The sequence below is a fragment of the Cervus elaphus genome, chromosome 9 (assembly GCF_910594005.1).
Source record: "Cervus elaphus chromosome 9, mCerEla1.1, whole genome shotgun sequence".
NCBI lineage: Eukaryota > Metazoa > Chordata > Mammalia > Artiodactyla > Cervidae > Cervus > Cervus elaphus.
In genome coordinates this window covers 34,171,455-34,196,930 of record NC_057823.1, presented here as the reverse complement: position 1 = coordinate 34,196,930, position 25,476 = coordinate 34,171,455, and positions in this window count along the sequence as shown.

Here is a 25,476-nt window from a genome sequence, read left to right as displayed (position 1 = left end):
ATATAATGTACACCATGGTGACTATACTTAATAGTACTTTATTTCATAGTTGAAAGTTGCTATGAGTACATCCTAAAAATTCACAAGAAAAATTTTGTCACTATGCATGATGACAGATGTTAGTGAGATATTGTGGTGATCACTCTGCAGTATTTATAAATATCAAATCATTATGTTGTATACCTAAAACTAATATATGTCAATTATATCTCAATTTAAAAAACAGCTCCAGTTTATTAACTGTAAAAGAAGGTCTCACAAGGAATGAATTTCACATGTACAATTTGTCTGGCATTGTTGTGGGCATCCTCCTCCTTTCTAATCACTGATGAAATAGGCTACAAATAAATGATTGCCTTAATTTGGGTTAGAGTGATGTACAATGCAAAAGAATGTTCAAACTATAATACAGTTGAGCTCATTTCACATGTTGGTAAGGTTATGCTCAAAATCCTTCAAACTAAGCTTCAGCAGTATCTGAACTGAGAACTTCCAGATGTACAAGCTGGGTTTAGAAAAGGCAAGGGGAACCAGAGAGCCAACTGTCAGGATTCATTGGGTTATAGAGAAAGCAAGGAAGTCCAGGAAAAACATCTACTTGTGCTTCATTGACTATGCTAAACCTTTGACTGTGTGGATCACAACAGACTGTGGAAAATTCTTAAAGAGCTGGGAATACCAGACCACCTTACCTATCTCCTGAGAAACCTAAATGCAGGTCAAGAAGCAACAGTTAGAACCGGACATGACAATAGACTGGTTCCTGTCTAGACAGCAAATCTAGACAGTATATTAAAAAGCAGAGACATCACGTTGCCAACAAAGGTCCATATAGTCAAAGCTGTGGTTTTTCCAGTAGTCATGTACTAACGTAAAAGTTAGACCATAAGGAAGTCTGAGCCCTGAAGAACTGATGCTTTTGAACTGTGGTGCTAGAGAAAACTCTTGAGAGTCCCTTGAACTGCAAGGAGATCAAACCAGTCAATCCTCAAGGAAATCAATTCTGATATTCATTGGAAGGACTGATACTGAAGCTCCAACACTTTAGCCACCTGATGTGAACAGCCCAGCTGACTCTGGAAAAGACTCTGATGCTGGGAAAGATTGAAGGCAAAAGGAGAAGGGGGTGGCAGAGGATAGAATCACTGACTCAATGGACATGAATTTGAGCAAATTCCAGGAAACAGTGAAGGACAGAGGAGCCTGGCCTGCTGCAGTCAATGGGGTTGCAAAGAGTCCGACATGACTTAGCAACTCAACAACAATGCAAAATAGAGGAAAGTTCTGACTGTGGATGATGAGTGAAATCACAGTGCTTTGACCACAAGTGATAACTTTTAAAAAATCTTCTGAAGTCCTCATGTGGAGACTTTTTCATGTATATGGATCTGTGCATCAGTCACTGACAAGAGGGAAGCCAGTGCACAGATGCCAGATCTAAATGTATCCACGTAGTCTCACTTCTACCTAGAGCCACTGGTATATGGGCAGCAGCCCCAGCCCATAGTGATAGGAAAGCACATTCTTTGGTAACTGTAACTGTTTCGAATTATCTTGAGCTACTGACAACCCTAACTGCTTGTTCCATTGATTGATTTCCTTTCCCCCTCCTGCTACTGAACACAGAGTACTCTAAAAAGCATTAACATCTGTAAAGACCTGATGTTGATGACAGTGATAATAATTACAACAAAAACTATTTAGCAACAGTATTGAACACTTGATATGAATTCTTTCATGTAGCCCTCAAAACAATTTTGTGACATTCATACATTATCCCCTTAGAGAAATGGATAGACTAGGGTTCAGAATGATAAAGACGCATGCCCGAAATCACAGAGCTAGTAATTAGCAGGTGTTTAAAAGTCAGTTCAGTTCAGTTCAGCCACTCAGTTGTGTCCGACTCTTGGCGACCCCATGGACTGCAGCACACCAGGCTTCCCTGTCCATCAACAACTCCCAGAGTTTACTCAAACTCATGTCCATTCAGTCAGTGATGCCATCCAACCATCTCATCTTCTGTTGTCCCGTTATCCTCCCACCCTCAATCTTTCTCAGCATCAGGGTCTTTTCAAATAAATCAGTTCTTCGCATCAGGTGGCCAAAGTATTGGAGTTTAAAAGTAACCTTAATCAAAATGTGAGGATTTTAGACATACAGTTAGTATTAAGAGAAGGGCTCTATATTGTAGAGTGGGAGGTTAGACAGACATTCTCCTCAGGCTGCTCAAAACCCAACTATGCAGGTAGCTGTCTTTTCTACGTAAACATCTTGCCAGTATTGTCTAAACCTTTAATAAAACTACTATTGCATGCAAAAAGTGAGTCAGAAAAAATAATTTTTTTCATAGTTACCAGAAAATAATATGCCTAGGTTTCTTGTAAGTAATCTACTATGTCTGTATCAAAAGATTAGAGTCTAAGTGTCATGTTTTTAGATACCAGACTGTGCCTTGACAGCACAGACATGGCCTCAGGCTTTCAAGAGCTGACCAGTTTTGAAAAATCCTTGTTCTACACCAGAGTGGATCTGTTAATGTTTTTGTTTTTGCACATAAACAAACATTGACTTGGCCATCTGTTGGTTTATCATTTACTATTCCCAGTAAATGAACAGTTTGGAGCTGTGACCAATATAAGCTTATAATCATGTCGAGCCACCCTGGCCCAATTTGAGCTCTACCTTCAGTATAAAATCAGTGTGGGAGAGAATGAGAATTTGGCTTACAAACAACAGTGTATTTGGGGGTTTTGATAAGTATTCTGGAGAAATGAATTTTCACCATAGGAAAACCCAGCTTCTTAAAATTTGCTCAAATTTAATGAGACATTTATTATACTGGATAATTCCATAGTTAGAGTTTATCATCTTAGGAATGCTTCTGGTAGTATTCTGGAATGTTATCAAAGGACTTCAATTATACAAGGATTAAACAAAACCATAGAGCAAGACATTGTGCTTGTTTCTGCAATTTCCGTGTTGGTTGCTTTTTTTTTTTTCTTCTTTTCAGTTTGCAGCAATTGTGCCTGGAAGATATCCTCAAATTGGTTCAGTGTGAAGATCAAAACATTTGGGAAAAGAACTTGGGATTTATTTAAATACCCTAACCCTAATTTTTTAGTAAGCTTCCCTTACTATTACTTATTTCTTCCTTCAGAAAACTGACTACTTTAAAATAAGAAATATGAATGTAAGGATGGTTCCACATTCTGGGAGGCAGAGAAAAAAACTTTTAAGATAAATTTGAAATCACTGTTGTTTCCATAACAATAAAGGAAACTATTTACTCACATTATAATGTTTCTACAAATAGTTCTGAAGAAATCAGAATAAAAATGACCAGTTCAAATTCATTCATGTGTGACCCTACGTCTGTAAAATCATAATGGGTTCTCATAGACTTCTGTTTTACATAGTAGTTAACCAAAGAGCCTTGGGAATTAAAAAAAAAAAAAAAAAAAGGCTCATGAAGAAGACAATTTTAATAAAAACTTAAGTAGCATCAGGAAACTTGGCCTAACACATTATAAAAATAAAAATTTCTTCTACAAAGAGAAGTCTCTTTTAGTCAATCACTCAACAATATATGACTGGGATTAAAAGTCAAAAAAGCCAGCTAAGAGAAAGGAATAAGATGTGAAAGAGAAATTAAATAAAATAGCAACAGCATTTAAAATAGGAAAACATAGGGCAGTAGAATTTTCCATCTTCATATAAGAGACATTTTTAAAGCTCTGCTGCTATTAAATGCCTCACAGCCAGATGAAACAACCACCTAGGAGGACAAGACTTGCAACAAAAGGGAGGGGTGACTACATAAATCAGATGTGTATCTATTGGATGCATCACAGTATATTTCACATGTGTTTTACCTAATCAGGAAATGCACAGTAGGTCATTACTACTGTTCTTCTCTGACGCTATGTTCAAAATTAAAAATGAAAGAAATCCATGCCAGTGTTGCTGTGTAAAAACACTCCTAACCACCATCTTATCAAGGTCATGTTAACGGTGTAGGAAACACTGTTGTATCTTTAGTGTGCCATGAATTAGAAACATTCTGTAGCAACTGTTCCTCATTTGGATCCACTCAATCTACAGGTGTCAGTCACAGATCATTCCCACATGACAGTTGCAAGGATATTTCAATAGTAAGTGGAAAGAATGTTGCAAGCAGAACCTGTCAAAAAACTTTAGATTCTTCATTAAATCTTCATATATGTTTCTAAGATGTTAAACATGTGTTCTTACATCTAGTTTGATAATAGTTATATCTCAACTAAGATGTACTTGAGGAATCTTACCAAAATAAACACAATTTAATAAGAAATGCTGATTTAAGGCCAGAGTTTCCGTATTTATTTTCTGTCTGAATGACCTGTCCATTGATGTAAGTGGGGTGTTAAAATCCCCTACTATGACTGTTTTACTGTCCATTTCTCTTTTTAAGTCTGTTAATATTTGCTTTATGAATTTAAGTGGTCTTAGGTTGAATACATATATATTTACAATTGTTAAAACTTCTTGACTTGATCCCTTTATCATTATGTAATGTCCTGTGTCTCTTGTTAGAATCTTTGATTTAAAGTCAATTTTGTTGGTTGTAAGTATTGCTCAGTCAGTCAGTTCAGTCACTCATTTTTGTCTGACTCTTTGCAACCCCATGGACTGCAGCACGCCAGACTTCCCTGTCCATCAGCAACTCCCGGAGCTTGCTCAAACTCATGTCCATTGAGTCGGTGATGCCATCCAATTATCTCATCCTCTGTCGTCCCCTTCTCCTCCTGCCTTCAATCTTTCCCAGCATCAGGGTCTTTGACAATGAGTCAGCTCTTCACATCAAGTGGCCAAAGGATTGGAGCTTAAGCTTCAGCATCAGTCCTTCCAGTGAATATTCAGGACTGATTTCCTTTAGGATTGACTGGTGTGATCTCCTTGCAGTCCAAGGGACTCTTAAGAGCCTTCTCCAACACCATAGTTCAAAAGCATCAATTCTTCGATTCTCAGCTTTCTTTATAGTCCAACTCTCACATCCATACATGACTACTGGAAAAACCACAGCTCTGACTAGACAGACCTTTGTTGGTAGAGCAATGTCTCTGCTTTTTAATATGTTGTCTAATACGCAATACTTATATTGTCATCCCAATCCTTATATTTTCTTAGGGTGACAATATAAGTGTTGCTACTCCAACTTTCTTTTGATTCCCATTTGCATGGGATAATTTTTTCATTTCATCACTTTTGGTCTTATGTATTTAGACCTGAAGTGAGTCTCTTATAGGATATATGTGTGTGTGTGTGTGTGTGTGTGTGTGTATGGGTCTTATTTTGGTATCCAGCCAGTCTTTGTCTTTTAATTGGAGCATTTATTTCATCTACATGAGGCTTATATATAGTAATATGTATACATATGTTATATATAATATATAAATTTAATAGATACACTTACTTATATTTTACAAAGATATATTTAATTATATATGTAATAAAATCCCTCACCCACATTTAATGTTTCTGACATCATATTTTACATCTCTTTGTTTTGTGTCCACCTTAACTACTGATTGTGGATATAGGTGATTCTGCTACTTTTATCTTCCTACAAGCTGTATATCTAGTTGATCTACTAGCTTGACTATGCATATGTCTTTAACAGTGAGATTTTTTTATTCTTTCATAATTTCCCTAAGTCTAGTTGTGGCCTTTTCTTTTCTGCTTAGAGAAGCCCCTTTAACATTTCTTTTAAAGCTGGATTGGCGGTGCTGACGTCTTTTAACTTCTGTTTGTCTGCAAAACTCTTGTCCTCTCATTCATATCTGAATGACAGCCTTGGTTAGTGCAGTATTCTTTGTTGTAGAACCTTTCCTTTCTTCACTTTAAATTTATCATGCCTTTCCCTTTTGGACTACGGAGTTGCTTCTTAAAAGTGAACTGACATTCTTATGGGAGCTCCCATATACACAGCTACCTTGCTGCTTTTAATTTTCTCTTTATTTTTAAATGTGTTGATGCTATCCTCTTTAGGTTTATCTTCTTTGGGACTGTTTGTGCTTTCTGGACTTCTATGTCTGTTTTCTTTCCCAAGTTAGGGAAGTTTTCAGCAAGAATGTCTTCAAATATGTTTTTTTCACCTTTATCTCTCTCTTCTGATACCTCTATAATATGAAATTGTACACTTGATGTTGTCCCAGATGTTTCTTAGACTAATTTATTTTTGTCTCTTTTTTCTGTTCAGCTTGGGTGATTTTCACTAGAGTATCTTCTAAATTCACTGATCTGTTCCTCTGTATTATCTAATCCACTCTTGATTTCTTCTAGTGTATTTTTATTTAAGTAATTGTATTCTTCAGCTCTGTTTGGTTCTTATTTGGTAACTCTTTTTACAAATGTCTACAAATGAACACAAGTTCATTCATTCTTCTCTCAAGTTCTTTGAACATTTTTGTGATCACTACCTTGTACTATCTATCAGTTAGGTTGCACATCTCCCCTTCAGTTAGTTCTTTTTCTGGGGTTTTATCATATTCCTTCATTTGGAACATGTTCTTCTGTTGCCTCATTTTGCCTAATTCTCTGCTGTTATTTCTACTTATGTGGTACGTTGTTTATGTTTCCTGGTCTTAGAGAACTGTCCTTATGTAGGGGTTGTCCTAGGAGCCCAGAGCGTACTTCTCTGGTCACCAAAGCCATATGCTCTAGTGATGCTCTCTCTGGGGAATGTGTGGTCCCTTCTACTCTGTCAGGCTAACTTCTGTGGGAGCCCTGATGTGTGTGGCTGGCCCCTTGTCAGGTTATTTACCAGGCCCTCCTAGTAAGAGGCTGCCAGTTGCTAGTGAATGGGGCTCATCTGGGCACAGCTAGCCCAGGTTCTCCCAGTCCTGTTGCCTGACCATTGGTAGGTAGGCATGGGTCACAAGGTAGCTAGATGAAGAGACCTGGCAACAAGGTCCCCATGGCTGGTTCTGATCTAGTGGTGAGAGGAACTGGGTCCTGGAGCATCTGGCTGTGGCATTCAGGGTCCCAGAGCTGATATCAGCCTGCTGGTGGGTGGGGTGGGGCCAGGTTCTGACAGCTGGCTGAGTGGCCCAAGAGGCCTGAGACTAGTGCCAGCCCACTAGTGAGCCAATATAGGTTCTGGAATATCTGGACATGGGGCCCTGGTGGGGTCCTGCCTGCCCACTGGTGGGTTAGTCCAGGTCCTGGGGCTATGGTTACTCACAGATAGAGATGGGTCCAGGTATCTCTGATTGCCAGACCCAGGATCCTAGACTGGTTTCAGCCGACTGGAGAGTAAGGCTGGGTAGTCAGGGTGGCCTACAGCAGTCACTTTACTGGTAGGTGAGGTTATGTCCTACCAGGCCAAGCTAGCTGCTTGGCCTGGGGCACCTCAAGAGTTTTGCAGACCAGCTGGTGGGCTTGACTGTTTACCAAGCTTAGGTAATTTTTCCTAACCATGTCATATTTGGTTAGGTGCAAGAAAAGCATCTGACAAAATCCAACATCCATCCTGATAAAAATTCACAGCAAAACTACAAATAGAGAAAATTTCCTCAAATGGATAAATATCATCTACAAAAAACCTACAGCTATAGCTCAGTTGGTAAAGAATCTGCCTACAATGCAGGAGACTCCAGTTCGATTCCTAGGTCCAGAAGATCCGCTGGAGAAAGCATAGACTACCACACCAGTATTCTTAGGCTTCCCTTGTGGTTCAGCTGATAAAGAATCTGCCTGCAACACAGGAGATCTGGGTTTGATCCCTGGGTTGGGAAGATCCCCTGAAGAAGGGAAAGGCTACCCATTCCAGTATTCTGGCCTGGAGAATTCCATGGACTGTATAGTCCATGGGGTCACAAAGAGTAGGACACAACTGAGTGACTTTCACTTTCAACATAATATTTAGAAAATAGAGACAAGGATGTCTGCCCTCACCACTTCTATTAAGACACTGTACTAGAGATACAAGTCAGAGCAATCAAGCAAGGTAACAAATTTTAAAGCATCAGATTAGAGAAAAAAATAAAATTTCCATTATTCTCGGATGACATGATCATCTACACAGAAAATCCTACAGAACTACAACACTACTAGAATAAGTAAGTGATTTCAGTATTAACATGACGTTACAAGGTTAATACAAAGAAAAACAACTGTAGTTCTAGAAACTGGCTGCAAGCAATTGGAAAGTGAAGTGCAATAAAATCCAATTTATAAAAGATTCAAAACTTTGAGATACTTATAAGAAATTTAGTGAAATATGGCAAAGAACTGTATATTGAAAACTATTAAAGATTGCTGACAGAAAGGCAGCGCTAAATAAATATAAAGACATACTCTGAGAATGTCAATTCTCCCCCAAATTGATCTGTAGATTCAACATAAGCCCAAACAAAATCACAGCAGACACTTTTGCAGAAATTAATGAACTGGGTTTAAAATTTATAAAGAAATATTAAGGACCTAGAATAGTCAAAATAATCTGAGAAAGAACAAAGCTTGAGAACAAATGCTACCTGACTTAAAGACTTATAGCTACAATAACCATGATAGTATAATACTAGAATTAAAAAAGATGTCTGTTTCCATGTAACACAACAGAGAGTTCCCAAAAGATCCAGACATAAATGGACAACTAATTTTTGACAAAGACCAAAGGAAACTCAGTGGTGAACAGACAAGTATTGCTACAACAATTTAATGTCCATATGCAAAAAAAAGTGACTTTAATTCATACTCTACATCATATTCAAAAGTTAATTCAAAACATGGACCATAGGACTAAATGTCAAACTTAAAACTGTGAAACTTCTAGAAGATGACTTTGGGTTATACAAAAGTTTCTTGAATATGACACCAATATCATAGGCCATGAGAAGAAAATAGTGTGTCGGGTTTTCAAACAATTTACCATATCACATGATCCACCCATAGTCTTTAATTTTAATTTTTGTCATAGAAGCCTTAATTTAAGCAGCCCAAACTGAAAACAACCTATCTGTCCTTCCAAAATAAATGATAAACCATTGAGGAATATTCATACAGTGGGTTACTACTCTGCAATAAAAGCAGATAATAACACACAAAAGCAGAGATGAATCTCAAATTATGTCAAGTAAGAGAAGTCAGAAAAAAAGTAATTCATGCTGTATGACTCCATTTATATAAAATTCTAAGAAATCAAACTAATGCATAGTGACAATGCCAATAAATGCTTGGCTGAGGACAAAAAGATGAGGACAAATTCCTCCTAGGGAGGGAGAAGAGGGAAGGACTATTCAGGGGAACAAAACTCTCAGAGGCACAAATATGTTAATTATCTTGGTCACAGGGATAGCTCCGTGGATGTATGCCTGCATGCCTGCTAAGTTGCTTCAGTTGTGTCTGACTCTGGGGAACCCTATGGACTGTAGCCCACCAGGCTCCTCTGTCCATGGGGATACACCAGTGAAGAATACTGGAATGGGTTACCCTGCCCTCCTCCAGGGGATCTTCTCAACCCAAGGATCAAACCTGCATCTCTTATATCTCCTGCATTGGCAGGCAGGTTCTTTACCACTAGTGCCACCTGGGAAGCCCTCATGGACATATGCTTAATGTCAAAATTTTTCAAGTAGATTACATTTTAAATACGAGAAGTTTATTTACTGTATCTCAATTGTACTTCAGTAAATTTGTTTAAAACACAGATAAATGACTTTATCAAAATGTCTTCTTTGATACCGGATCCAAGGGTGACATCTGTGTCTTCATCTTAATTGACATTTCAGGAGCATTTCCTCCTTGAAATGTTTATGTTCATTTATACTCTTTCCTACTTTTTCTCTTTCCTGTCTGACATCACTTGACCAGTCTTCTTTGCAAGTCACACTAGTTCTGCTCAAATATTTCTGATCAAACTAAGTTGAGACACTTTGTAGCAAACCTTATTTAGCCCAATGAGTAAAACTTCCTTCTCAGTGCTAACTACACTCAAATGTACACCTCTAGGCTCACACTCTTTAAAATACTCCAGATGTATAAATCTCTAACTGCATATTTATCCTAGGCCTCTTAAATATATCATGTTCAAAGAAAAAAAAAACTATTGATTTTAACCCTAAACTATTCTTCTCCCAATTTTCACTATTTTAATAAATGGCACCACTACCTATCCCTTCCTGTTTAAAGCTAAAAATTTTAATCATTACCCTTGATTCTGTCTTTTTCCTCCCTAGCTTCTTCCCAATCCAACAGAAAGCCTTATTGACTCTATCTTCAACATATAAATAAATCCAATTCATGTCTCTCCATTTTTACCATACTACTTTTGTCTAAGATATTATTGCTTACATGGGCCACTGAAATATTTCTCTTAGCTCATATAATTCATTTGCTACATGGAAGAATGTTATGTTAAAATCACAAATGAGATTTTTATCACTAATCCACTTAAAACCCACCTATAGTTTCTTATTGCTCTTATAATAAAATCCCAAGGTTTTATGGTCTATATGGCTACACACAATTCCAACTTCATCAAGCCCAGAGATAAATCCACGAACCTATGGACACCTTATCTTTGACAAAGGAGACAAGGATATACAATGGAAAAAAGACAACCTCTTCAACAAGTGGTGCTGGGAAAACTGGTCAACCACTTGTAAAAGAATGAAATTAGAACACTTTCTAACACCATACACAAAAATAAACTCAAAATGGATTAAAGATCTAAATGTAAGACCAGAAACTATAAAACTCCTAGAGGAGAACATAGGCAAAACACTCTCCGACATAAATCACAGCAAGATCCTCTATGACCCACCTCCCACAATATTGGAAATAAAAGCAAAACTAAACAAATGGGACCTAATGAAACTTAAAAGCTTTTGCACTACAAAGGAAACTATAAGTAAGGTGAAAAGACAGCCCTCAGATTGGGAGAATATAATAGCAAATGAAGAAACAGACAAAGGATTAATCTCAAAAATATACAAGCAACTCCTGAAGCTCAATTCCAGAAAAATAAATGACCCAATCAAAAAGTGGGCCAAAGAACTAAGCAGACATTTCTCCAAAGAAGACATACAGATGGCTAACAAACACATGAAAAGATGCTCAACATCACTCATTATCAGAGAAATGCAAATCAAAACCTCAATGAGGTACCATTACACGCCAGTCAGGATGGCTGCTATCCAAAAGTCTACAAGCAATAAATGCTGGAGAGGGTGTGGAGAAAAGAGAACCCTCTTACACTGTTGCTGGGAATGCAAACTAGTACAGCTGCTATGGAGAACAGTGTGGAGATTCCTTAAAAAACTGGAAATAGAACTGCCATATGACCCAGCAATCCCACTTCTGGGCATACACACTGAGGAAACCAGATCTGAAAGAGACACGTGCACCCCAATGTTCATTGCAGCACTGTTTATAATAGCCAGGACATGGAAGAAACCTAGATGCCCATCAGCAGACGAATGGATAAGGAAGCTGTGGTACATATACACCATGGAATATTACTCAGCCATTAAAAAGAATTCATTTGAATCAGTTCTAATGAGATGGATGAAACTGGAGCCTATTATACAGAGTGAAGTAAGCCAGAAAGATAAAGAACATTACAGCATAATAACACATATATATGGAATTTAGAAAGATGGTAACGATAACCCTATATGCAAAACAGAAAAAGAGACACAGAAGTACAGAACAGACTTTTGAACTCTGTGGGAGAAGGTGAGGGTGGGATGTTTCGAAAGAACAGCATGTATATTATCAAGGGTGAAACAGATCACCAGCCCAGGTGGGATGCATGAGCCTGGTGCACTGGGAAGACCCAGAGGAATCGGGTGGAGAGGGAGGTGGGAGGGGGGATCGGGATGGGGAATACGTGTAACTCTATGGCTGATTCATATCAATGTATGACAAAACCCACTGGAAAAAAAAAAAAGAACTGTTTCGTCTGATACTAATATAGCAACACCAACTTTCTTGCAAAAAAAAACAAAAAGAAAATCTTAGTATAATGACTAAAACAGTGTAGATTCAATTTATTATCTATAAAAAAATTAACATAATTTCTCTTATAAAAGTCATTGTGAAGAAAAAAAAAAGGAAAAAAAAAATTCCAACTTCATCTTCTAATATCCTCTCTCTTATTTTCTGGCACCTGGGCACACTCAACTACCTTCAGTGCCTTAATCACACTATACTTGGTTAAGGCCTAGAATTACAATTAGCTTATTAAAGGCAAGGGAACAGAAGCCAGAATGTGTTTGCATGCTAAGTCACTTTGGTCATGTCTGGCTCTTTGAGCTCCTCTGTCCATGGGATCCTCCAGGCAAGAATACTGGCGTGGTTTGCTGTTTCCTCCTCCAGGGGATCCTTCCTGACTCAGGGATCGAACCTGCATCCTTATATCTCTTGCATTGGCAGGCAGGTTCTTTACCTCTAGCGCCACTTAGAAGCCAAAACACTTGAGCTCACATCTTAGCTTTACCACCTCTTTCCTGTGTGACCATGGTGAGAAGTCAATCACAGACTGCTGTATGTGGTTGAAAGACAAATTTATCTGGAATTGAGCTGCAGTAGTTGTTTGTATATTTTTTGAGATTAATCCTTTGTTTCTTCATTTGCTATTATTTTCTCCCATTCTGAAGGCTGTCTTTTCAGCTTGCTTATAGTTTCCTTTGTTGTGCAAAAGCTTTTAAGTTTCATTAGGTCCCATTTGTTTATTTTTGCTATTATTTCTAACATTCTGGGAGGTGGGTCATAGAGGATCTTGCTGTGATTTATGTCAGAGAGTGTTTTGCCTATGTTCTCCTCTAGGAGTTTTATAGTTTCTGGTCTTACATTTAGATCTTTAATCCATTTTGAGTTTATTTTTGAGTATGGTGTTAAAGAGTGTTCTAGTTTCATTCTTTTACAAGTGGTTGACCAGTTTTCCCAGCACCACTTGTTAAAGAGGTTGTCTTTTTTCCATTGTATATACTTGCCTCCTTTGTCAAAGATAAGGTGTCCATAGGTTCGTGGATTTATCTCTGGGCTTTCTATTTTGTTCCATTGATCTAAATTTCTGTCTTTGTGCCAGTACCATACTGTCTTGATGACTGTGGATTTGTAGTAGAGCCTGAAGTCAGGCAGGTTGATTCCTCCAGTTCCATTCTTCTTTCTCAAGATTGCTTTGGCTATTCAAAGTTTTTTGTATTTCCATACAAATTGTGAAATTATTTGTTCTAGTTCTGTGAAGAATACCGTTGGTAGCTTGATAAGGATTGCATTGAATCTATAGATTGCTTTGGGTAGTATACTCATTTTCACAATATTGATTCATCCAATCCATGAACACGTTCAGTATATTTCTCCATCTATTTGTGTCCTCTTTGATTTCTTGCATCAGTGTTTTATAGTTTTCTATGGATAGGTCTTTTGTTTCTTTAGGTAGATATACTCCTAAGTATTTTATTCTTTTTGTTTCAAAGGTGAATGGTATTGTTTCCTTAATTTCTCTTTCTGTTTTCTCTTTGTTAGTGTATAAGAATGCAAGGGATTTCTGTGTGTTAATTTTATATCCTGCAACTTTACTATATTCACTGATTAGCTCTAGTAATTTTCTGGTAGAGTCTTTAGGGTTTTCTGTGTAGAGGATCATGTCATCTGCAAACAGTGAAAGTTTCACTTCTTCTTTTCCTATCTGGATTCCTTTTATTTATTTTTCTGCTCTGATTGCTGGGGCCAAAACTTCCAACACTATGTTGAATAGTAGTGGTGAGAGTGGGCACCCTTGTCTTGTTCCTGATTTCAGGGGAAATGCTTTCAATTTTTCACCATTGAGGATAAAATAAATGACCCAATCAAAAAATGGGCCAAAGAACTAAGCAGACATTTCTCCAAAGAAGACATACAGATGGCTAACAAACACATGAAAAGATGCTCAACATAACTCATTATCAGAGAAATGCAAATCAAAACCTCAATGAGGTACCATCTCATGCCAGTCAGAATGGCTGGTATCCAAAGTCTACAAGCAATAAATGCTGGAGAGGGTGTGGAGAAAAGGGAACCCTCTTAAACTGTTGGTGGGAATGCAAACTAGTACAGCCGCTATGGAGAACAGTCTGGAGATTCCTTAAAAAACTGGAAATAGATCTTCCATATGACCCAGGAATCCCACTCCTGGTTATACACACCGAGGAAACCAGGTCTGAAAGAGACACATGTACCCCAATGTTCATCGCAGCACTGTTTATAATAGCCAGGACATGGAAGAAACCTAGATGCCCATCAGCAGATGAATGGATAAGAAAGCTGTGGTACATATGCGCAATGGAATATTACTCAGCCATTAAAAAGAATTCATTTGAGTCAGTTCTAATGAGATGGATAAAACTGGAGCCCATTATACAGAGTGAAGTAAGCCAGAAAGATAAAGACCAATACAGTATACTAACACATATATATAGAATTTAGAAAGATGGTAATGATAACCCTATATGCAAAACAGAAAAAGATACACAGATGTTCAGAAGACTTTTGGACTCTGTGGGAGAAGGTGAGGGTGAGATGTTTTGAGAGAACAGCATCAAAACATGTATATTATCAAGGGTGAAACAGATCACCAGCTCAAGTTGGATGCATGAGACAAGTGCTCAGGGCTGGTGCACTGGGAAGACCTAGAGGGATCGGGTGGGGAGGGAGGTGGGAGGGGGGAACGGGATGGGGAATACATGTAAATCCATGGCTGAGTCATGTCAATGTATGGCAAAAACCACTACAATATTGTAAAGTAATTAGCCTCCAACTAATAAAAATAAATGGAAAAAAATTTAAAAAATTAAAAAGAAGACAAATTTAGAAATGCATTGTTTTCCCCCAAAAGAGAAGGAATACTGATACTGGTAAGAATCAGCACTGTTTGTCTCAACTTTTTTCCTGGTCCAGACTTTTTTCACTTATAACATTCTTAGGTGAATTTAAAATTAAGTAGTATAACCCTCTTAATGTTAACTGTATTAAGCTTATACATAATATCAACTAACTTTTCCGTGAACTCTATCCTTCACATTAAGTTGTCCTTGCCTTCCAATTCACAGCAAAATAACTTTAACAAACTGAGAGCAGGAGTGGGAAATATGTGGTATTTCAGGTCTGAATGATAACGAGTTCAGGTCTGCCAATTTAAGGGCAGCCAAAAAATAGATCAGCTTGAGTCATCCCAGCTTGAGTAAATGGTTGTAAGCAAAACCAGTCATGTTATGCTAACTAGAACTGCCTTGCTTAAGGCAAAAATAAGTTTAGTATTGAAGAGTTTCCAAGAAATCATTGCTTTTAAATTGTCCCAGGCAGAATTAGCCATGTTTTCTTTTAAGTTTCCATAAAACTTTGACCTCTTTGGACCATTCCCATATTAAATACATAAAATATCTGCCTGGCCATCAAGGCTTCAAGTTTCTCAAGGATAGGAGCCGCTTTTGTATTTCTTCAAGCATCTTTTCAACTGTCAGTTACTTCACTTGTGTTGTTAACTCAAGTAGAATGCCTCCTGGTTTCTTTGACCAACTTACTCTTGATCACTATTTAATGATCTTCTAAGAATAGTGCTTGATATATAGCACACACTCAGTATATTTGCTAAATTAATTATTTACACTAAAATATTTGTGGACTGCCTATGGTGGTAGAGTCAGGGCTAAAAAGCCCAGGGGGTGGGAAGTTCAGGAAATCATGAAGACTGTCTCTGCTAGCTGCAGGTATCTTTGCCAGCAAAGCTCAAAGAGAAGCGTGATTTTCAAGAATGTGCATTTTACAGATAAAAATACTTTTTGGAATGTGTTCTCTTATCATCAGATGAGTTTATCTTATCCTCCAACTCAACTACATTTAATTCTGAGTCACAGGGCTCAGTGTTCCTGGGAAGAGGAGGGTATGAAATAATAGGGAGGCCTCTCTAAATATAAAGAAGTAGAAATCCCATTCATTCTGGTCTGAGGGTATAATGGGAAAGGAGGTGACAGATGTGAGAAAAGCAGGTCAGCAGAGTTACTTTTACTAATTTTGTGGGGCTAAACTTTAATGTCAGGCATTAACAGCATGTGGGAAACTGAGAATCCCAGGGCAAGTGGCATAATCCCCAAGGTGTAACCTATGTGAGGATATAAAAGTCTGGAGGAAGACCAACACTGAACTTACCCTTAAATCCAATAGGAGGTATAATGGCACTAGATGGAGGGAGGTGTGGAGATGAATGAGACTAAGATAAACCCCATGGCTCCCTACAGTCTACATACAGTGCTCAGGACATCCAAGGGTGAACATGCCCCAGTGAATGGACAGAGAAGTGTTGAGAGATTCCAGTGGGTCCTTGAAGTCATGAGATTGAGAAGAAGTATATAATGAGAGACATTTTTATAGCAGGATGCCAAAAGCGTGACTACAGATCTCAGTCATGGAAACCTGTGAAATGTCAGATAAAAGCAGGATCATCTTGTTGAATAGCAATACAGGGGGTAGGCCAGACTGATATCATGAAACAGCAGACACCAGGAACCAGAAAAAAAAAAAAAAAGGAATCTGTCCTCCAAAAGCCCAATTCCATCTCCTTGCAGCCATGTAAGTCTCCTATCAGGAGGAAAAAAAAAAGGAAGAGGTGAGGAAATCTTCAAGACATAGCATTGGACCCTCGAAGACTGAGACAGGTAGTATTAAAAAGGAAATTAAACAGCTTTTAAGAGCCGTCTCCTTCTTCCCATCTCCCACCTTTCCCAGAAACCTGAGGTTATTGAATGAGTTATAGGAAATGAAATACATGTAAGAGATTCTCTGGGATTCTTTAAAATCTCACAGTATATGTTCCCATTTTGGATTAAAATAAGCAAGCTAAGCATCTTGAGGCCTGAGATGTAACTCTGTGACATCAAGTGTGTAGAGTCAAAGAGAAAATAGAAAATACGGAAGTAAGAGACAGACAGAGTTAGGGAGGAACATTCTTTGGCAAGCTTCCTTTGGATGCTCTAAATTTGAGAGTCCTGAATGCAATTCCAATTACAAAAACTCCATCCATTAAATAATTGGGGCTCCATCTGTCTGTGTTTGTGCTTCGTATGACAAAAGAAAGTTCCACAAGCAGGTCAGAAAGAAACCCAAAGCCAAAAATGAAAAAATTTAGGTAGGTTGGAAAATTCCAGTCAAGCCAGAAAATAGATTCTACGACTCCTGCAAAACAAATCCCACTTAAAACCAGGCCCCCAGGAGCTAGGACCAGAGACTAGACAATGGCTGCAACAGCTCTTAGGACTCATAATCGAAGAATCACTTGGTGAACTTTTTCACAAAACACAGCCCACCTGACATTATGATTCAGGTGGTCTGGATGTGTCCTGTGTTGTGTTTTCTTTTTTTGAAAAACTCCCTAGGTGATTCTAATGTGTAGCCAATGCAGAGTTCAAGATGAGAGTTGGGCTGCCAGACTTTGTTACTTGCATCTTTAAGCGGTGACAACTCTTCACTATGGCTTACTGCTAGAACCTGAGACTTCTTTTCCTGCAATGAATATTTTACATGCCTCTGTGATGGGGCAAAGTATTTTTTGATTTAGTACTGAGAAGTCAATTTCCCTGGAGATTGATTACTGCCCTTACTTCTAGGAGGTGATCATTTCACTTAGAATCCAGGTTTAACATAGACACATCTTAAAAACTAGAGATTGGGAACTGAGATAAAGAAATCTACACATTTCTTCCTTCTCAGAAGTAGGGGCATATCTGGATGACAATAAATGTTCTCCAGCAACAGGGGATTTCCCTAGACAAGAAAGAGCATCATGTAAAAACTATTTTAAAAATACTTCCTTCCCTATAGATGTCCCCTTATTAGTATACCAATATTTTCTTTCTGTCCTATAATGCATTAAGGAAAATTTAAGAAACTTTGTGTCAGTGGAAAGAAAGAAGATATAGAAGTTCCTGCAAAGAGTAACAGGCCTACATCATGACCTTAAGAAGTTTGGGAAAATAATGAGATATAAAAGACAATTGAAGAATTTAGTTGCCACAGTACTTTCTAGGCTTCTGTGCCATCTATCTGCCTTAAGGTTAAACCCTTAGGTGTGGATTATGAAGGTAAAATTCACTTAGTCGTGTCCAAGTCTTTGCTGCCACATGGACCATACACAGCCTCCAGGCTCCTCTGTCCATGGAATTCTCCAGGCAAGAACCCAGGACTCCTGCATTGCAGTCAGATTTTTTTTACCATCTGAACCACCAAGGAACCCCAAGGTGTGGATTATAGAAATGAGCAGATAAGAAGATACTTTGGGCTATAGCCTGCCTCCTGAAGGATAACAAGGGTAAGGATTAGGATTCCAAAGGTAGCTCAGCATTTATCTTGAAATCACTTCCCAAGGTGCACAAAATATATGCCTCAGCCCAGGCAGTGCTAGTAGTAAGGAAACCACCTGCCAATGCAGGAGATGTGAGAGATGCAGGTGTGATCCCTGGGTTGGGAAGAACCCCTGGAGAAGAGAGTGGCAACCCACTCCAGTATCCTTGCCTGGATAAGTCCATGGATAGAGGAGCCTGGTGGGCTATGTTCCATAGGGTTGCAAAGAGTTGGGCATGACTGAAGAGACTTAGCATGTACGCATGCATTATCAGAGGGCGGTGAACAGTTTTTTCCCCTACATCCTGGATACAGTGTGAAGATTATCTAAATTTTCTCCCTTTATTTGCTTAGGGAGAACACACAAAATTATTGAATGAATGGGCAAGCCACTACCCATTGAGGATTGAGTTCAGGGCAAAGAGGTTGCAGTGTGCAAGGACTTCCTGACTGGAAGTACCTGGGTCCCAAGAGCTAGATGAGACTAGCCACCACTTAATGGAAACCAAGTAGCATTGGCCACTCAACTCAGAGTCAGCAAGGATAAAGTGTCACAGCAGATGTCCTTTCAGTGAAGAAAAGACAGAGGAGCATAAGGAGAGGACATCTGGAAGCAAGCTTTTTCCTCAAAGGAAATGAGTCATGTAAAGATGATCATATAGAGAGAAACACTGAGGCACTGTTAACTGGTCAATGCAAAGCCATTTCTGTTATTGTTTGTTCAAATCTCCCAGACATTGACAACTTAGAAGAAAGAATACAACAGCAAAAATTAATAGCTAGCATTTCTTCATTCATTTCAGACATTGCTTTAGTAAGCATATGATTTATTACCTAATTAAAGGGTTGCTGTTGCTGCTGCTAAGTCGCTTTAGTCATGTCTGATTCTGTGCGACCCCATAGATGGCAGCCCACCGGGCTCTCCCATCCCTGGGATTCTCCAGGCAAGAACACTGGAGTGGGTTGCCATTTCCTTCTCCAATGCATGAAAGTGAAAAGTGAAAGTGAAGTCACTCCCTTGTGTCCGACTCTCAGCGACCCCATGGACTGCAGCCTATCAGGCTCCTCTGTCCATGGGATTTTTCAGGCAAGAGTACTGGAGTGGGGTACCATTGCCTTCTCCAATTAAAGGACTAATCTCAAGTAATAATCACGACTTGAAGTTGTGTTGAAGTTGAGTTGAAGATGAGTAACAGGCTTCTCTCTGCTTTTAAACACAGTTGCTCCCCACTCAGATTCTGCAGGGCTGGGGCAATGCCACATCTTTTTCATCACAAAAGTTCCATTACAGAAGCAGGTAGAGGGTAGAATAGTTTAATGATGAATTAAGACAGTTTTATACCATTAAGGAAAGTTTCACAATCTCATCCACACAGATATTTAGTTCTCAAATTTGGTCCAGTATTTATTTTATCTCTAAACTAAATTATTCATTCATTCAACAAATCATGTTAAACCTCTGAAATGTGCATGATTTTATTGGAAAAGAAAATCCTTCCATATCCTTCAATTAAAAAGTGGTTGGATCCTCCAGGGAGTTACAAAAATTCTACAGGGCAGAAAACTTCCAACGCAAGACAGCAAGAAGCCAGGAAAAATTTAATTGATCTCCTCACTTCAGGAATGAGTAACTTGACATGTTATTACTTCAGTAATCCAAGAAATATACAGTTGTCAGCTGTCACATCTGTTAATTCAATTCTTGAGAGCAACACTGACTATATTGAGAAAAGGTTACCATTTTTTCCAACACTCTGTATCTCCCATTATAGCAACTCTAAAAAAGGTTTTTTATTTAAGACCTAAGAACTCCTTTAAAAACATATAATTGTATTTCCTTTATACCTTTACAATGAAAGCAAATAGCTTTAGTAGCTATGCACACCCCTCCCCAGAAATAATAAAAATAATACTTAATAAACAAAAAAGTCCTTCTCTAAAGAATCATCTCTGGAAAACAGCAAAAACTAGTTGGAAAACTGTAGAGGAAAAAACAGTTGGAAAACTGTAGAGGAAATAAAGGTAGAGTAAATCTAGTTATTGACTCTTTGCATATTGAGATTTTCCTTTGTTAACAATCACAAATTCAAAAACTATCTATCCTACTAAGAAGATGCATCCTTTTAAAATACATTTTGTTTTATTTATACTAAAAAAGTTTCAAAATCACCTATCAAAAATAGATTAAGCATCCCTAAATTTGAGACTCTATAGAGGCCAAAACATCATATTTATATTAGTCACATATATATATAGTATTTATATTAGTCAGTATTCTCCAAAGAAATAAAACCAACTGTGTGTGTATGTGTGTGTATATGAGCTCCAAACTTTGTAACCAGCTGGTGAGAAATAAAGGTAGCCCCAAGAACCCCTGAACCTGTGGCTGGTGTGAGCTGAGGTCAATCTCATGGAGAAATATGCCCTTAACGTTGGCTTTGGCAACTCACTGTAGGATTCAGATTCAGCGCTCTATTTTGAGGACGCCCCTCTGGTTTTGAACACAAAACTAACTTCTGATTAATACCTTTCCTAGACATTCAGTAGTAAATATTTCACTTGTGGGTTAAAACCCAAAATTTATGTCTCAAACACTCTTTAAAGTTACATAGTCAGCTGTGTATCTGGCTGGACATTTATTCCACGCATGCTAAGTCACTTCAGTCATGTCCAACTCTGCACAACCCTATGGACAGCAGCCCACCAGGCTCCTCTGACCACAGGATTCTCTAGACGAGAATACTGGAGTGGGTTGCCATTTCCTCCTCCACATTTATTCCGTAACGTATGCTTAATGTACATTTTGTCACTGATGATAGATACTTGACAATGATTGCTCTTCCAATATAAGTGAAATACACATTAGCTGTCAAAAAGAAACATCCTTTTTACTACTGATATGAAAAAAAAAAACAATCAAAGGAGCCATAAAAGAAAATTCAGAGAACTCACTGAGAGTCACATACAATGTATTTGGCATAGATGCTGATAAGAAAATAAAAATAACTCACTTCAACAAGTTAAACACAGCTACATGTAAAAATCCATAAGCCAGTATTTTCATTCCTCCTATTGCAAGATTGCAAACTTTGTCCAAAGTTGAAGATTAGTGTGATATGTCACATTTTGAGATCAAGATACTAGTTGTTTATACTGCGCAGAATTATATTCTTTCCATCATCAAAACTTAATATATAAAGAGATTTTTTGGCTGCTTGCTTATGCAGCTTTCACAGTTTAACCCATAATCACGTGTTTCAGCTGGCAAAGTTTGCAATTTAGTTTTCAGCAACTGCCAGATGATATACAATTGCCTTCTTGGCAAGACTGGCTCAAAACTCTGTGAATGTTTTGAATAATACTTAATAGTGTCTATTCATAGCATTGAAAAATAAATGGGGACGTATTAATACTCATATTAATTCATGCTATTTTTTAAAAATAACAAACCAAGAAATATTTAGGAAAACTAAGGAGCATTTTTTGTACTTCCAAATGATAGACCAACATTTAAAAAAATCCTATATTTTAAAATTTAATTCCAAGAGGAAAAAATTTAATCATATTCTCTTCAAAAGGCCTCATCTTTTCTTCTCTACAGTATTCTTAAATACACGATTTTTTTTTTTACATATTAAAGCATTAAAGCTAGTGTTAGTATGTGCTTAGTTGTGTCCGACTCTTTGTGACCCCATGGACTGTATGTAGCCCACCAGGCTCCTGTGTCCATGGGATTTCCCAGGCAAATATACTGGAGTGGGTTGTCATTTCTTTCTCCAGGGGTTCTTCCCAACCCAGGGATCAAACCTGTGTCTGTTCCCCTGCAGGCGGCCTCCTCTGTTGCAGGCAGATTCTTTACTGCTGAGCCACCAGGGAAGCCATATTAATGCATAATTATCTTACATTATAAACATTTTCCCAAGTCCAATTTCATTTTTCTTTTGTTTTTAAAAAGTTGTTTTCAAATTGAAGGGCCAGAGTCTGGAATGGCAGAGTAAGAAAACTAGTGGACACCTCTCTAACAAAAATAATGTCAAAAGGTGAACCATGATTTAAGGTGTAGGAAAGAGACTCAACACTTGATGGGAAGAACTGCAAAGTTACATTACAAAGAAGTATTTTTCCAACGAACAATGCTGGGAAACTAGATGCCTACATGCAAAAGAATGGATTTGGACTCTTTCCTTACATCAAATTCAAAAACACTGGATCATAGTCTTACATAAAGAATAAAACAATAAAACCTCTAAGAGAAAGGAGGAAAATCTTCACAACATTGGATTAAGTATAGTTGCTTAGATACAACACTGAAAGAAGGGCATCAAAAGAAAAAATGCATAAATAAGACTTCATCAAAATTAAGATCATTTCTGCTTCAAAGTACATCAACAAGTAAAATGACAACCCACAGAAAATTCATGAAAATTAAAAATTCATAAATGATTTTAATAGAAAATTTCCCAAAGAAGAGGTACAAATGGCCAATAAGAACAAGAAGATACTCAACATCATTAATGACAATGTAATATCATTTAACATTCACTGGGATCTCGAAAATTGAAATGAAAATAATAAGTGTTGGTGAGGAAATGGAATATTGGAATGCTTACACTTTGTTGGTGCAGATTCAAAATGGTACAGCCATTTTAAAATAATATATTTAGTTCCTCACATTTGAAGCATAGAGTTACCAGTGAAAGTCGCTCAGTCATGTCCGACTCTTTGCGACTACATGGGCTATACAGTCCATGGAATTCTCCAGGCCAGAATACTTTGCCGTGGGAAGGTTTTCCCTTCTCTAGGGGATCTTCCCAACCCAGGTATTGAACCCAGGTCTCCTGCATTGCAGGTGGATTCTTTACCAGCTGAGCCACATGGGAAGCTCAACAATACTGGGGTAGGTAGCCTATCCCTTCTCCAACAGATCTTCCCAACCCAGGAATCAAACCAGGGTCTCCTGCATTGCAGGCAGATTCTTTACCATGATGACCCAACAATATGTGACCCAGGCACATATGCAAAAGAACTACAAACGTATGTCCACACAAACTTGTACATGACTATAGATAGAAAAATTATTCATAAAAAACAAAAAGTGGAAACAGCCAAAATGTCCATCAACTAATGGATGGATAAACAAAATACAGCATATATATAAAATGGAATATTTTTCAACAATAGAGGAATGAAGCTACATGAGTGAATTTTGAGAACACTTAAGCTAAGTGAAAGAAGTCAGTCACAGAAGACCGTGTATTATGTGATTACCTTTATGTGAAAGTGTAGAATGGGCAAATTTTTAAAGGCAGTGCCAAAGAATGTTTAATCTACTGTACAACTGCACTCATCTCAAACACTAGCAAAGTAATGCTCAAAATTCTCCAAGCTAGGCTTCAATAGTACATGAACCAAGAACTTCCAATGTTCAAGTTGGATTTAGAAAAGGCAGAGGAACCAGAGATCAAATTGCCAACAACTGTTGGATCATAGAAAAAGCAAGAGAATTCCAGAAAAACATCTACTTCTTCTTCATTGACTATGCTAAAGCCTTTGACTGTGTGGATGACAACAAACTGAAAAATTCTTAAGAGAGATGCAAGTACCAGACCACCTTATCTGCCTCCTGAGAAATCTGTATGCAGGTCAAGAAACAATAGTTAGAACCGGACATGGAACAAGGGACTGGTTCCAAACAGGAAAAGAAGTACCTCAAGGCCGTATATTGTCACCCTGCTTATTTAAATTATAGTCAGAGCACATCATGCAAAACGCCAAGCTGGATGAAGCACAAGCTGGAATCAAGATTGCCAGGAGAAATATCAAAAACCTTAGATATGCAGATAACACCACCCTTATGGCACAAAGTGAAGAGGAACTAAAGAGCCTCTTGATAAAAGTGAAAGAGAAGAGTGAAAAAGTTGGCTTAAAACTCAACATTCAAAAAACTAAAATCATGACATCAGGTCCCATCACTTCATGGCAAATAGATGGGGAAACAATGGAAACAGTGACAGACTTTAGTTTAGGTACTTCAAAATCACTACAGATGGTTACTGCAGCCATGAAATTAAAAGATGCTTTCTCCTTGGAAGGAAAGATATGACCAACCTAGACAGCATATTAAAAGGCAGAGACAATACTTTGCCAATAAAGATCCACCTAGTCAAAGCTATAGTTTTTCTAGTAGCCATGTATGGATGTAAGAGTTGGACCATGAAGAAAGCTGAGCATCAAAGAATTGATGTTTCTGATCTGTGGTTTTGGAGAAGACTCTTGCAAGTCCCTTGGACTGCAAGGAGATCAAAACAGTCAATCCTAAATGAAATCAGTTCTGAATATTCATTGGAAGGACTGATACTGAAGCTCCAATACTTTGGCCACCTGATGTGAAGAACTGACTCATTGGAAAAGACCCTGATGCTGGGAAGGATTGAAGGCAGGAGGAGAAGGGGATGACAGAGGATGAGATGGTTGGAAGGCATCACTGACTCAACGGACTTGAGTTTGAGCAAGCTCTGGGAGTTGGTCATGGACAGGAAATCCTGGCATGCTGCAGTCCATGGGGTTGCAGAATCGGACACGACTGAGTGACTGAACTGAATTGATAGAGGCAGAAAGTAGTATTTTTCTGTGGCTAAGTTAGGAAAAACAGTGACAGCAGAGAAGGACTAGGGAATAACTGTTAAAAGGAATGGGATTTTCATGAGACAGGGTGATGAAAATGCTCTAAAATTAGGTTTTGATGATGGTGGTTCATCCTGTGAATATATTAAACAAAACTGAACTGTATACTGTACATTAGGGAATTACATAGTATGTGAAGCATATCTGAACTTTTAAAAAATGAATGGCCATAAAGGTAGTAACTATTTTAGTCTATATTCCCCTGCATCATATTTTACCTAAGCCATCTCAAAAACAGAATTTCTGCTTTAAAACAAACAAACAACAATAGCAACAACAACAAAAAACCTCTGATATCTTATTAATAGTAATTGTTTTGGCTGCATGTCACAGAGACTCAAAGTCTGTATAATCGCATCTTCCTAAATATCTAAATCCTTATATTCCAATCTATTTTACAAGTAACTGGTACAATAATCACTCTAAAACTTTTTT